Below are 16236 nucleotides of genomic sequence, written 5' to 3'. Positions count from 1 at the left end.
GAGAAATATAGCAGCTCTGAGAAATATTAAACCCGCAGGCATATGTTTATTTAATTGAATCACAGCCTTTGTGAATTTACAGTAGCAATATGCTATATTATTGTTTTTAAATAGTTTCAATATATCATACATTCTTAGAAAACGGTCTAATAATGCAGTTCATGGATTCTCATCCGTGTAATGAGCCACTTCCTGTGACTGAGTGATTGATCTATAAATTGCTCCTCAGTAAAGTGATACGATCAACATTTAACACTCTTTACTTTAAACACACTCACTCAATCTCAGCACAGTTAGGACTTAGACACATGAATTCATCCTTAATCACCATCACATCTGTCCATATTATAAACAGGAGGAACTAGAATAAGATCATCTCTACCATTAAGATTCAGAGAGATTAAGAATTAATATGTGCTGAAGCATGAGCATTGCCTCAAAATGTTTATCTGCAGCTGAAAAGAGGGAAGTGGTGTGTGTTTTACCTGAACCAGAGCCGTCACCATATCAGATTCATCACTGCATGATTATAGTGGCCAAAATAGTTCATAACAATATATCGCCATGTCTGTGAAAATGTTGAAAAAGACACACACACACACACACACACACACACACACACACACACACACACACACACACACACACACACACACACACACACACACACACACACACACACACACACACACACACACACATTGGGTTTCCATGTTTTATAAGACTTTCCACAGAAATAATGTTTTATACTGTAGAAACTGTATATTCTCTCCTCTAATTCTAACTGATGTGTTGTATCAATGTGATCTAATGAGTATATATATATATATATTAGGGGTGTCCATGGTTAACCGATTGACCGATTAACCGTTAAAAATTGCGTAACCGAGTGAAACATTTTACTCGGTTAAGTGGCGTCAATGACGTGCTTTGAATTTAGTTGTAATATATGTTTGCACCCCTAGAGACCGCAAGAGTGCTGCCAGACATTTGTAATATCCACAAGAAGAAGTCATGACCAGCTTTCTAAGCGGGCAAAGAAAGCGTGGGAGCACTTTAAAAATGAGAGTGACGGGGCAAAATGCAAGTATTGCAATGCAGTGCTTACCGCATTTTTCAGGCTATAAGTTGCTACGGAGTATGAGTCGCATCATTCAAAATATGCGTCATGAAGAGGAAAATAACAAACATCGCACTGGACTATAAGTCGCATTAGGGCAGAAGCAGAGCGCGAGCCGCGCGCGCTGTGCATAACGGAGCAGAAGAAAGAAAGTTAAGTGAGAAACTTGTGAATGACTAGAGAAAAGCAGACGTTACTTTAACTGTAATGAAGAAAACAAAAAAGCTAATCGCGGACTGAAAGCAAGATGGCCAGAGCTGAAGGGACGAGTCCACAGATGCTTGAACTCTCTGCCGGGAGAGGCTCAGCAGCCGCGCGAGTCAAACGCTGTCTGTGTGAATCATTCTCGGCTGCATATTTTACTACATGCCCTAATCATGCAGGCGCCCTCACCTCGCGGCCACTTGCATTGCTTGTGAACTGGAGCGCATCTCATCCTAATTTAACGAAACTCAACGTAGGCCTCGCAGACATGAAATAGATCTTAAGAAACTTGAAATGTCTTTTAACAATTTAAAACGAAAAGAAATAGGCTACTCTCTGATTATGTAATCCATGATGTGCATTTCTCTCTATAGGCGCGTTCACTACGGAGATGGTGGTCGTCAAATTAATAAGCTAAAAATAACCCTGACGCACACTATGGTTAACCGAGTATTAACCGCTAAGGGCCTCGGTTAACGGTTAATGAAAAACTTGAAAACGTGCAGCCCTAATATATATATATAGGGGCGGCAGTGGCTCAGTGGTTCATGTAGGTTGTCTACAAACCAGAAGGTTGGTGGTTCAATCCCCGGTTCCACCTGACCAAGTGTCAAAGTGTCTATGAGCAAGACACCTAACCCCAGCTGCTCCCGACGAGCTGGATGGCGCCTTACATGGCTGACATCGCCGTCGGTGTATGAGTGGGTGAATGTGAGGCAAAAATGTAAAGCGCTTTGGATAAAAGCGCTATATAAATGCAGTCCATTTACCATTTACCATATATATTTCATATTGACAGCATTGTTATTTATTTATATATATATATTTCATATTGACAGCATTGTTATTTATTTATTTAGTGTAAGTGCTCATGTTTAGTTTTGGAGATAAACTTAATGTGTGTCATTGTTCTCTACAGGTTGAGTGAGTGTGGTGTCACAGATGAAGGTTGTGCTGCTCTGGCTTCAGCTCTGAGATCAAACCCCTCACACCTGAGAGATCTGGAGCTGAATGGGAATAATATAGGAGACTCAGGAGTGAAGCTGCTCTCTGATCTGAGGGATGATCAACATTATAAACTGGAGACACTAAGGTAACAATAGTTTTTAACAGTTTCCATCAATATATTTTCAAATATATTGAATATTTCAAATATATTTTAAGTTCAAATGTCTGTTTTACTCTCTAGAAATAAAAGGAAGTGTGTAGTGGAGTGTAATGATCATTTCTGCTGGTTCTGTATCTGCTGTCCGTTATGTTAAAGTGAACTTTAATGACCTTTTGATTTTGTAAAGTGACTTTGAGCATCAGATAGAAGCTATATTATCATACTTGAGAATGAATGAATTAAGCTTATCTATTTAGTGCTCAGTTTTCTAATTTTCTAGATGTAATGTCTCATACTGCATATGTGACTGTGTGTGTGTTTTATTTTAGGATTCACGATCAGATGACAGTCTGATGTTCTGCTGATGATCTGATGGTGAATAAGGATCCACTACAGAGACTCACAGTCAACAGAATCAACAGAGACTGAAGATACAGTGACTTCACTGTTATAAATTAAGACTTCATTTAGATTTCAACGATCCTCTGACAGACCTGATGAGGCGGCAGTGAAACACCTTTTATTTCACAGCAGCAAATCACAGATATATTATCTAATATGATTTCTGACCTGTAAGGTTGCCAGAATAATAATCAAACACTGGCATCCCGACTGAGCCTGATTTCTCCGAAGGTTTATTTTTCTCCATCATGCCCTGATGGAGTTTTGGTTCCTTGCAACTGTTGCCTTTGGCTTGGCTTGCTCAGTTGGGGATACAAAAATTTCCATCTAAGTTTTCAACTAAATATTATTGTGTGTGTATTTCCTGAATATGTTTGTGTCGAACCAGCAGAATGAGACAAAGACTCATTTACCATGATTCAAAGATTCATTTACAAACAGTGGACAATTGAGAGTATAATCATGTTTATAAAAATTGTTGTATTACATTTGTATTAATGTATTAAAGGGGTCATGTGATGCGTTTTCATGTTTTCCTTTCTCTTTAGTGTCGCCTATAAAAACCACAATGACCAAAGTGCGGTTCATCTCGCTCTATTTGTTCAGCACTAGCTCATGCTGATGACGTTTATTCTTCTATACTAACGTGTGTCGTAGCCTGAGATTCAATAGGTGTCATCATCGTACAGTCTACACACACACCGTACCCAAGTTCATCAGATCTGTGTCGTTCAGCGTGATCTGTAATGATCTTACAGGATTGGTGAAATCACACCGTCTGTAGCAGGAATAAAAGAGAAGGCAGATCCAGACCAGATTAAACACCTCGATCTGATTCTCCCTCATAGAGCTGCGTCACTCAGTGGAAATATTAGCATAATGTCGCCCAAATGCACATGCAGAGAAAGAAGGTGTGACTTCAGTTGTCAGTTGTTGTCGCCGCAGGGGCATAGCTAAGGGGGGAAAAGTTAGGAGAATTCTAAGGGCCCACACACATTTGGGGCCCCCAAAGATCGGTTTTATTTGTAGTAACAGTACTAGTAGTAATATAATATAAATTGTAAATGTATAATCTACCAGTGTATCAAATAGAACAAAATAATGTCTGTGGCAAGCAGCAAGGCGAGGGACCGTGAGAGCGGGCCGTTGGTGAGTGTTAATGAATGCCAGCTGCGTGCCACACAGGTCTCACAGCGGAGTGACGGAAGTATAAAAAGAGGAGTGAAGACAGTGGAAGACTAGAGAGGACCAGCCCTGGACTTTATGTTATGGTTTTGTTTATGTTTTATTATCTGTGTGCCGGCAGTCATCCGTGAGGGGCTGCCCGCAGTTTACTTTCGTTTTGTTTACTTTGATTTGAATTAAAGTTGTTGAACGTTCACCGGCTCCTGCCTCCTTCCTTCCCATTTCTACGAACTTTATTACATTGGTGCTGAAACCTGGGAGGAAGGAGGGACATGCTGTTGAAGAGCCCTCGCTGCTCTGGGGGATCGCGGTGGTGAGGAGTTCGGGCATCACAGATGGAGAAGGACTGCGAGTGGCTGCCCGAGGCGGTGGTCCTGGAGCAAGTGAAGACCGATGGGGCGGAGAGCTCGTTGCCGTACCCCTGGGATGAGGTGGGGTGGTGGCCGTCCTTGAGGGAGTGGAGGAGTCGCTGGTGTTCACCGTGGGCCGGAGCCTGCTGACGTCCGTCATAATGGGGAGGAGCAGGGAACTACCCCAATCGGAGGAGCCACCGCCGGCCGCCAGGTGGCGGAGGAGGATTGGGCCATCCATCGGGCATCTAGCACCATCGCATGGCACCGTGAGGAAGAGCCTCTCGGCTGGTGAGGACCGAGCGGCAATGTGTCGGGGAACCGGACCAGATTTTTTTCTTTTTTTTTCTCTCTCGTTCTTTCTCCTTATGCTCTCGGCTCCGTTTCTTTTGCCTCTCTGTTCTACCCCCAGGTGCCACGGCCACCGTGATCGGGCTCCCCCGGGAGAGAGGGGGGGGGGGGGGATTAGAGCGCAGTCTCGGGAGTACCCCCGGCCTGCAAGGGGCGATGGGATTATGTGGCAAGCAGCGGGGCGAGGGACAGTCAGAGCGCGGCGAGGGACAGTCAGAGTGGGCCGGTTGCGCTCCACACCGGTCTTGTCTCATGGCGGAGTGACAGGAGTATAAAAGGAGGAGCGAAGACAGTGGAAGATGAGAGAGGACCAGGCCTGGACTTTACGTTGGATTTTGTTTTCATTTTGTTATGTGTGTGAGAGCCTATGTCCATGAGGGGCTGCCCGAGGTTTACTTTCGTTTTGTTTATTTACTGAATTAAAGTTGTTGAATGTTCACCGGTTCCTGTCTCCTTCTTTCCCATTTCTACAATTTTTTTACAGAGATGTTCTGCTGTAGTTGCTGTTGCTGCTTCTCCTATTCAATTTGAGCCCCTAGATCTGATTCTGAAACATATATGTATGGATAAATCTGATTAATCTCCATACTTTATTTAGGATAATGCTTTCTTTCCCACATTTAAGGACGCCACAGATTTTAGACGCTCTCAACACCCTTTAGCTCCACCCACAAAACACGCCTCCAGCCTGCTTGTTTTTTTTTTACCGGAAAGACTCAGTACAGCCTATCTTTCTATTATAATATAACCAGTGATGGGAATAACGGTGTTATAGATAAACGGCGTTACTAACGGCGTTATTATTTTCAGTAACGAGTAATCAAACAAGTTACTGTTTCACCCATTGGAACGCAGTTACCGCTACTGAGGAAAAAAAATGCAGCGTTACTATAATTGAGCTCACTGAAGCGGTTTTCATCCGAACAGGCGCGCGCTCTTTCAGCGGACCTGCAGCTGTGTGTGTGTGTGTGTGTTTGTGTGTGAGCATAGACAGTAAAAGAAATGGACCGAGCGTTCCCATTGACGTCTACGGCGAAAGAATGAAGTCAACCTAGGGGCACTCACTTCCTGATGGCTGAGCGAACTGCGCAGGCTCAGACTGAGCTTGACGACGTAGATGTGACGTGAGCCTCCTGTCTGACAGCTGTGAGTCTTCTAGTAGATGTGGAAAGTGAAAGCTGAATCACGTTGTTTAAATATTTTCTCCCGTTGCTTTTGGCTCACTATGGGCTTCTCCCCATTCTTCCCCCTTGACTTTATCAGACTAGTCTCCAGAACATGTCTCCACGTCCCCCCGATTGTCTCATAGACAGTAAAAGATTGCCTGCGAGCGTCTCTTCAGGTCTATACGGTAATTTCTCAACTGTGCGACAGGGTCGCGTTGGTTATGACGCAATCGTTAGCCTATTTTTACAAAAACAGCTGCTGCGGGGCGATAGTGTAAGATACAAGGTAATGGAGCCTTTTATACATTGTCGTGTTTCTTTAGAAATAAACAATGGACAAATTGAGTCTTTAAACGTCTCAGATGTAAAGTTATTTACTGTCAAAGTGACTCAAAAATGAATGGGAGTCAATGGGATGCTAACAGCAGGTGATGGCTTGGTTAGCAATGGCCGCCCCTAGGGGTGGAACGCTTTCCGAGCGCTAGATTACCCCCTTGTGTGTGTGTGTGTGTGTGTGTGACACATACTGCCGCGCATGCGACCAGTGATCAGGAGTCAGTGATGGCATGTCCAATGACTTCAAAGGTAGCTTTCGCAAAATGGAAGTATATGCACTACTTTTCCCCCGTTGAGGTGAAAGGTAAGAATGTTGTAACGTGCAACTTATGCCCAGAAGAGTCTCTCCTCGTCGGTGAACGCAATTGATAACGTGAGCTCCGCTACCAAATGATTAGACAGACCCACGACATTAAAGACACCAAAACTAGGTTTTTCTCGTGAGAAAGTGGATAAGCCCGCCATACAAACAAGACTTGAGAGAACTTCACTTCTAGTTAAACTATTTACTTTTGTGAGGAAGAAAATACTTCAAGCAGGCTACAGTATGTTTACCAGTGTGACAGTTTTAGAATTTTAATGTGCACTACAAACAGTCTAGTCTATGTAAATTAGGCTAATATTTTTATTATTATTATTATTTTCTTTTTTTGTATTCTTTTCTTAAGGAGCATCATTTATTTTTAGATTTATTTGATGGCCAGTTGGGGTCTGTGCAATAAATATTACAGTTCTAAAAAATCTATTTTGTTTTATTGTTCTACTATATTTACAATAATGTATTGAATTTGATAGGTCTTTCACATTGTCCCACAGCAACATTAAAATAGTGTAGATTAGTGTAAAATATTTTATAATAGTAATTGATTATATTTAGTGTCCATTTCATTCATTTAACATTTAATATTGGGGGCATCCAAGTTATTTTACATATTTGAAAATTTAAAAAAAAGTTATAAACACTTGTCTGTTCTACTCATTTCAACTGACTTGTGAAAACTGGTTAAAAAAAATTATATCACTTATATTTTTATATTTTTATATTACTTATATATATATATTTTTTTTTTACAGTAACGCAAATAGTTACTTTCCCTGGTAACGACTTACTTTTATTATAGAGTAATTCAGTTACTAATTCAGTTACTTTTTTGAACAAGTACACTGAAAAAAGTATAACTTTAGTGTTGTTCGTTTAATGTGTATTTTCTCATTGAAATAGCTTAATTTTTTTAATTTTTTCATGTCAAGTAAACATTTTAGCTTAGATTTATGGTTCAATCCATTTTTTTACATTGATAGAATCTAAATGGGCAGCGGGACATTAAACTGAATTTATTAATTTGATCAGAGCATTTTTTTTAGATTAAGCAGGATTTGCACATGCGCATTGTTGACTTGCAGATCCCGCTCTCTGTGGTTCAAAAAAAAAAAAAAAAAAAAAAAAAGTCTGAGACCTGTCTGAGAAGAACACAGCACGAACTTGAGCAGTGGCCGTGACGATAACGTTACATTTCAACGGACGTCAGACCCATCCAGCCAGGCTCCGAGACAGAACTACGAGGAACATTGATAAGGTAAGAGAAACTTTGTCTACCGTTAACGTTTTTACCTCAAGTATATCTGACAAGACTTGAGTCTGGCCGTAATTTCAGCGCTAACGCTTGATAGCGTGTAAATTAACTTTTAAGATAGCACTCGAAATGTTCGTAATCTTCATTCAAACTATAACGTTAGGTTATTTTAGCCCCTCATTGGGCGGGTGAGTAATAACCTAAATGCATGCAAACTATCTAAATTCATTTTGTGGGGGCATTGACCGTGTCAAGGGAAAGAGTTAACAATAACATTTCTCGAAACAAGTGCAGTTATAGCCTATATAAGCTACAATATTTTCTGCTTAACTTTTATTAGACTCCAGTTCAAAAGAAAAGTGTGTTTTTTCGCTGAGCACATTCTCTGCAGTCCGAGCGCGCTGAAGCGCTTGCTCATATATCTGAGGTAAATCATTAACACCATCACTGCTTAAGTATTGAACTAAATACATTACAATCGGCTAAAACGAATAAGCAGGTTACTTTTCTGAAAAAGAGTGCTCCCGAGTCTGTGTTTCTCACAGTTTGCGTGAATCGCAGCACAGTTCCACACACACACAAAATACCGGCAGTTCAATAGTGAAACTCGCAGCTCTTAAAGGGGCCACACTCTATTCCAGCTCTTAAAGGGTTAGTTCACCCAAAAATGAAATTAATGTCATTAACTCCTCACCCTAATGTCGTTCCTTACTTTTAAGACCTCCATCTTCACACACAGTTTAAGATATTTTATATTTTAGTCCCAGAGCATATGCAGTCAATGCCCACTTTACTGTCCATTTCCAGAAAGCTAATAAAAACATAATCAAAGTAGTCCATATGTGACATCAGTTGGTTGATTAGATTCTCTTGAAGCATCGAAAATACATTTTGGTCCAAAAATATCAAAAAGACTTTATTCAGCATTGTCTTCTCTTTCGTGTTCCTAAAAAAAGATTAAAACGGTTCGTGAATCAGTGAATTGATCAATGATTCGGATCGCCAATGTCACGTGATTTCAGCAGTTTGGGAGTTCGACACGCGATCCGAACTGCTGAAATCACGTGACATTGGCGATCCGAATCATTGATTAATTCACTGATTCATGAACCATTTTAATCTTTTTTTTGAGGAACACGTCGTAGATTGAAAGTCATAGTTTTTGTGATACTTGGACCAAAATGTATTTTCGATGCTTCGAGATTCGAATTGACTAACTGATGTCACATATGGACTGCTTTGATGATGATTTTATGAAAGTGAATGTTTTAGGTCGGCATATAGCAGAGAATAGACTGGGCACACGACTACTCGTTTACGTATGGCATTTGCCATACCCTGGCATTCCACATTTTTAGACCTAACTGTTGATTCACTAATGAGTTGTTGTTGTAATTTAGTACGGTTGTGCTGGGGATTCTGTTTTGTGTTCACCATCTTCTAAACTTATTTCTGTATGCTCTACTTTTAAGATCAATTTAAGTTCATGCGAATTACAACAGTTCCTTTGAAACAAGTTGGATTACAAGTTCTTGGTGCAGTTGGACAAGCACTCCACCAAACTGTTGGAGGTCATCAGGAGCAAGGGAGGAGTCCACCAGGACATTGCAGGTTTTAGATGAGGTATCTATGAATTTGATAATCATTGGGATCCATGGCTGAATAGTGTTGTTTTTTTTTTTTTTTTTTGTAATTGTTTAATTTTAATTCATAGTTATTGTTCTTACTCAGACTGCAGACATCACCATCAGAAGAGAATGCATCCTCAAATCTCTGATCTACCTCGGCGAACCTTTTGAGCACCTTTTCAAACAATACCAGGTAAGGGCATCTCTCTCACTTGCTCACACAAATAACACCTACAGACTAACATGGTCATAGTCTAGGTTTTCCTAGCCACTTTTAATACATAGGGGTGTGATGAGAAACTCAGCTCACAAGATGAGATTTTAACACTATTTATGAGAAATCTTTGATGCTGAATTTTGAGCTGTGAACACTTAGACCATGTCCAGACGTACCAAAACAATCTTTTTTTTCCTTGTCTTCCCTGGAACACTGTCAAAATAAGTGTGTCCAAAGGAATCCATTTGCAAATGACTTAACACCTATATGCTATGTAAAATCCCTGCCTGGTCCTCTCTCTTTCTTCACTGTCGTCGCTCCTCCTTTTATTCTCCCTTCACTCCTCTGTGAAAGCTCTGAGACCAGTGTGACGTGCAGTTGGCACTGATCATCCAATTACTTACCGGCCTCGCTTTGCTCTCACTCGTCACGCGCCTATTCAAGTTCAGTTTAGAGTGTATAAGAGCTGAAAATGGGAGAGTTCTGAAACTATAATGTACTTATTTTCTCTTTCTTTTTTATGCAGGAAAATGAGATTGAAGAACTGGAGCAAACAACCATGGCGATCTTTATCACTGGGAAAGAGGATCCTCTTCATCCACCAAAAGACATTAAAATTGTCATTGAAGGATTAGAGGTCCGGAACCTGCTTGCTATATTGCATACAAATAGGTTATATTTAAAGGTTTAGTTCGCCCAAAAACGAATATTCTGTCATTAAAGGTCCCGTTCTTCGCAATTCTATCTTTCAAACTTTAGTTAGTGTGAAATGTTGCTGTTAGAGCATAAATAATACCTGTAAAATTATAAAGCTCAAAGTTCAATGCCAAGCGAGATATTTTATTTAACAGAAGTTCCCTTTCAAAGCCTACAGCGAACAGCCGGTTTGGACTACACCGCTGCACTTCCTGCTGTAATGACGTCACTAGAACCGTTTGTTGACTAACCCTCCACCCACAAGAACACACAAAATAGGGGGCGTGGTCTCGTTGCTCTCCTACGTGGAGAAGAGCGCGCATTCAGCGCTTGCATCGCCCCGTTATGGTAAGAGGCGGGACCTTTCCGGGCAAAGTGCGCTAATCTGCTGTCCAATCACATCACGGGAAGCGCTGGCCCAATCAGAACTCTTTATGGGTCTTAAGAGAGAAAAATGACATTGGTGTCATTAAAGGCCTTTCTGAGCCATCGGATTTCAACTAAAATATCTTCAATTGTGTTCCGAAGATGAACAGAGGTCTCACGAGTGTCGAACAACATGAGGATAAGTGATTAATGACAGAATTTTTATTTTTGGGTAAACTAACCCTTTAAATGTAGAGCTTACAGCTCTGTATCAGAAACTGATGCAGTGTTCACTGTTCACTGTCTGAGGAGCAGTTCCAGGATTTGTCTCTGGTGTTCAGCTGAAAGAGATTGTTCATCATCATATACATTTATGGACATGAAATACATTTGTATCTTAATATTTTAATTGTATTTTAGGATGTTTTATGGTGAACTGTGTTGTCAGGACAAACATTCCTAATTTAATATTACTACTAATGTGATGTCATCAAGTGGTGATTTGATTATTTGTAACAAATTTGTGTTTTTGTGTGAAGCAGACTGTTCTTCATACATGTGAACATGTTCATTGAGCAATAAATATAAATGTGTTCTAAAGGAAAGTGTTATGATAGTCATTGATCAAAATGTTTTAAAAGCTTTTTTTTGTTTTGATTATACATTTTAAATAATGACATCTTAATTTGAGACAAGCTAAAATAATTAATTTACTTTGGCCTATAAATATTACTTTGTTTTAATTTAAATAATTAGTTTATCCCAACATAAAATAATGATTTGTTAGTTTGATCCAATTTAAAATAATTAGTTTGTTCCAATCTAAAATAATTAGTTTGATCAACCTTTAAAAAGTGGTTGCATGGATTTAAACTTTTCAAATTAAACTAAATTAAATTATTTACTTGAGTCAATGTAAAATATTTCGTGTGATCGATTACTTCAATTTTTTTAAGTTGATCCAAGGGTTTTATTTTTTCAGTGTGTCATCAAGTGGTGATTTGATTATTTGTAACAAATTTGTATTTTTGTGACTGCTAATCTTTATACATGTGAACATGTTTATTGAACAATACATATAAATGTGTTCTAAAGGAAAGTGTTATGATAGTCATTGATCAAAATGTTTTAAAAGCTATTTTTTTGATTTTACATTTTAAATAATGACATCTTAATTTGAGACAACCTAAAATAATTAATTTACTCTGGCCTATAAATATTACTTTGTTTGAATTTAAATAATCAGTTTATTCCAACATAAAATAATGATTTGTTAGTTTGATCCAATTTAAAATATTTAGTTTGTTCCAATCTAAAATAATTAGTTTGATCAACCTTTAAAAAGTGGTTGCATAAATTTAAACTTTTCAAATTAAACTAAATTAAATTATTTACTTGAGTCAATGTAAAATATTTCGTGTGATTGATTACTTCAATTTTTTTAAGTTGATCCAAGGGTTTTATTTTTTCAGTGTAGTGAGTAACTATAACTAATTACTTTTGAACAAGTAGTGAGTAACTATAACTAATTACTTTTTTAAAGTAACGTTCCCAACACTGAATATAACAAACTAAAGTCTTTTCAGAGATATGAAGGATGTTGTACTGCTCTATAGGTACTTAAGATTGACATGAGATTGACTGAAACTGAGTGTTTCACCCCCCCCCCCCCCCTTTAAGACAGGAACTGCTGTAGTTCTCCCTGTTGCCAGTCTGTGTGGTGTGCACTCTTTACACTGTCTGAGCCCTGCACTCACAACAGTCGTCATGGCTCCAAACACACCACATTATTAACAGAACATCGCTTATTGAAGTTTGTGAATTAGGGTGACTAGACGTCCCGAAAAATTCGGGACAGTCCAGAAATCTACACTGTTGTCCCGAATCCCGAATCTGGGCTTAATTGTCCCGAAAGTTATACTAAAGCAAAATCTTGAGTAGTTATTGTCTGATAAACATTAAAAACTGTCTCCGGAGGTTGAGGCGTCCTGCAACCACCCCTGCCGGCTGCTCATTGGCTGCAGCATCTTTTTTCTAAGTTCTTAAAAAAATACTGTAGAAGGAATGTGCTGACGTCGGGCCTCCACAACCTAGGTAGGCTATAGCTGTGTGAATTTAAAGTTTTATTGTTTCTATACATGTATCTTATTAATCTATATGCACAAAGACAATACAACCTTTTTGTCCCAATTTTGTTTTAATCCTTGATAAAGAGAGCACAAGTTGCTGCAGCCGCGAGGAGGACGGTGATGTGATGCACGCATAAAGGAGTAATTGATTGCTCGTGGCACTGTGTAAAAAAAAACTACACTACACAATTATTTCTTTATTTTCGTTTAAGCTTATGATCGCTAGGCTATACAGTCTGATTCATGCACTGTTACTTACAACAGTCTTTTCTTTTCACAATAACATTTGAGTTCATGATTTTAATGTAGTGATTTTTGTGGCAGACTAACAGACTGTTGATCTTTTAATAAAAATATGTTTGGTTCAGGTTTGAAATTCATTATCTTTTATTATAGGCTAGTGTAGTGAACATCAGTTAGGGTGGCATTCCAGAGACCAGTTTATGGCAAGGCCCCTCCCTAACTACCGGCGTGGAAGAAGATGTGCCACACTATGATTGGACCCTTGGTGAATGAACATAAACAAATGTTCAGCAACATCAGATAAGATGCCAAGACAACTGCCAGACACCTCTTACATGGCAGGAAGGGGGGACCTTCTGCACCTACCACCACCAAGGAGAGGACTTCTCATTGGTCTACAAGTGGATTTTAACCACCAAACTCATTCCTATGGTTTAGGCAAGTGCTGCCATAAAAATTCCTTCAGGACCTCCTGGAGGCAGCAGCCAAAGAGAGGCCACAGAGGTCTATCTAAATCCATTCATACACATGTTTGGAGGTCTTAAATGTATATGAACTAGAACTCATCCACCTCATCTTCACACAAAGTGCAGTTTATGTTAATGGTTATTGACTGTTAAAACAACAGTCCATGGGACAGGTCCATTAACAGATAAACGAATGCGTGGACAATGACTTAGCCGTTTCTTCTCATGTTTGGTCTCTATCTGTTCAATTACGATGCCTTTTATATTTTAAAAGAGGATTGGTAAAGAAATAATGCATGGGTAAAACATTTAAGACACTGTTTTAACATGCCACTTTATGCTATGCAAATGAGTTCCACACTAGGGTGGGCAACACCGTGCCTACTTGAGAACCCAGTGGCCAATCACACTCCAGGACTGGAAAGGCGCCGGATTTCAATCTCCTCCTAATCGGAAAGGGATAAATATGTCCCCCGGGTAGACACACCCTCGTTCTGCGTTTCTAACCCAACGGGGAAGGAGACACTAACAGACAAACCACATCCTGAGCTTCTGACCTGACGAGGAAAGAGACTACAAGACAGTGGAGGTTAAGCATTTTTGAGCAAACTCTAGCTGGAAAAGGGCTCTCTCCTTGAGAGATCTTATCTGACCTTTACGACTCCTCCAGCAGCACATCCAGTCCACCAAGGACCTCTGCATTGGCAGACATTGCCGGTCCCACACGGCTCCTCAGTGGCGCAGCCAGCCTGCAAAGGACCCTGTGAAGATTCGACTGACCCAGCTGCCTGGTCCACGTTTAAGGACCCTCTTGGTGCAACCAGAGTTCTGAATCCTTAGCCCTGTGTGGAAACGACTATTCGCAACTCTGCGCCCTTCCCACTGCACGCTACCCGCATAACCAGTGAAAGACGTATCTACTGCCAGGACTGATCACCCGACTGTGTGGAACGTAAATATAAACTTACCAAACCTCTTTCTAGAGACCTTGACATTAGTTTATACATGCAGCATATGTTTTCTAACCTGTTTAAATAACAGTTACTTGAGGTCAGGTTCTTACAAATAATAGGTTTATTATTTGTTTAATGATAAATAAGCATTTATTTATCACCATGTGCCAGAACCATTAGGTGGTTCCCATAAGAAGCATTCCCATATAATTATCTTCCATTGCTACATTCTGTTTAACAGCATTGCATTTATCCATTCTGTGTTCACATCATTTACTGGTTTTATTGTTTCATTCATTACTTTTTGGTTATTAGTTTACTATCCTTTAGAAGTATATATCAATTACTAGCATTATTAATCGTTGAAGTATTTACTCTTGCATATCTATTGTAAATAAATTTCATTCATTTTATTACACTGTGTCTTCATTGTGTTGATGATCAAAGACTCTACTGGTTGTCCAGACTCACAAATCCTTCAGATAAATCAGCTGACCAACTCCCTCTAATTTACATTAATTCTGAATTACTGAACAGCTCTTTTGTGAGTGTTCTTATATTGTTAAGATAGTATTCTTAGCTGGTGCCCCGTATCAAAGAGGGAGGGGTCATCTGATACACTCATAACCACACCTTAAGTGACACGTGATCTAAAAATCACTACGTCATCGGTGAACTGAGTAATAATCACTACATTTTGGTGCCCCGTGTGAGGCCAACTAAGATTGAAACGAGTCTTTTGTTCATCAACACAAAGAATTCACCTAAAAGACTGCAAGGTAAATTACTTCAACAGGAAACTAAATTTCTCAGTTTGGTCAATTACTGTTTGCTTAACAGGTGGTTCCTCCCAAGCCTGATTTGTAGTTTCTTCATTCAGCTCCGTGTTGTACCATTTATGAATAGGATTTGTTGCAGCTGAATTGTTTGCAGTAAATATAATTGTTGTTAAAGCTTTGGACCATTTTATAGTGGCATAGTTCTGGTAAGGGTTTCTTCATCCAGGAAACTATAGTGTTAGCAGAGGTTGTGATTATTAATTATAACTAATTGCTACTAATAGTATAGCAAAGGGCTCATATACCTTGTAAGACTCTCAGAATTTGAGAGTTCTGTGTGAACTTAGGTAAGTGTCAGATAAGGGTAGTTCCTTCTGACCACTCATCACCACGGGCTAGAGTCCGTATCACTAGTCAAGGTGTGACTTACAGTACCCCTGTGACTTCAAACTATAAACTCTTATGAGGAAATCAGCCTCAAAACAACACAGCTAAAGAGTGAGCTGGCTGATATGCATCATGTAAATGACCATTTAATGGTTGAAGCTAATAGATTGTCTGCAGAGAAAGAAGACTTGCAGTGTGTTATGGACAGCCAAGAAGAGAAAAGTAAAAAGTTAAAAGAAGAAAATCTAGACCTAGAAACTGAGCTTGAACAGGTCAAGAATGAGTATGTAAGTTCAGTCTCTATACCTACTCTGCAAACAGATTTGGCTCAGGCTCAAAAGGATTTGTCGGCACAGGCAGACAAATTAAGAGTAGTGAGTATGAGTGAGAAACAGACCAAGGATGAGTTAAAGTCAGCCTTGTCTGAAATTTCTTGTTTGAAAAGGGACTTAGAGATAGAACACAAACTGTATACTGATACACGTGAAGAGTCACAGTTGTTTAAGCGACAACTGTATGATTCAAAACAGGATCAGATTCAACTCAGAGAGGACTTGGCTAGGACAGACGATAAA

General features: G+C 39.5%; 1 long non-coding RNA gene and 1 pseudogene across 2 annotated transcripts; both read left to right on the top strand.

Moving 5' to 3' along the window:
* Nucleotides 1-16236, top strand: part of LOC137084896 (NACHT, LRR and PYD domains-containing protein 3-like) — an 88062-nt pseudogene that overhangs the window by 54323 nt on the left and 17503 nt on the right.
* Nucleotides 7688-11214, top strand: LOC137084913 (uncharacterized). Of its 2 annotated transcripts, XR_010906827.1 has the most exons (4): nucleotides 7688-7799; nucleotides 9269-9419; nucleotides 9528-9617; nucleotides 10168-11214. It is a non-coding gene; the product is annotated as an uncharacterized lncRNA (long non-coding RNA). The 2 variants fall into 2 exon arrangements; XR_010906826.1 differs by lacking the exon at nucleotides 10168-11214 and having other exon boundaries at nucleotides 9528-9659.

This window comes from Pseudorasbora parva, chromosome 8, assembly GCF_024679245.1.
Source record: "Pseudorasbora parva isolate DD20220531a chromosome 8, ASM2467924v1, whole genome shotgun sequence".
Lineage (NCBI taxonomy): Eukaryota > Metazoa > Chordata > Actinopteri > Cypriniformes > Gobionidae > Pseudorasbora > Pseudorasbora parva.
This window is presented reverse-complemented; position numbering and strand designations above follow the sequence as displayed.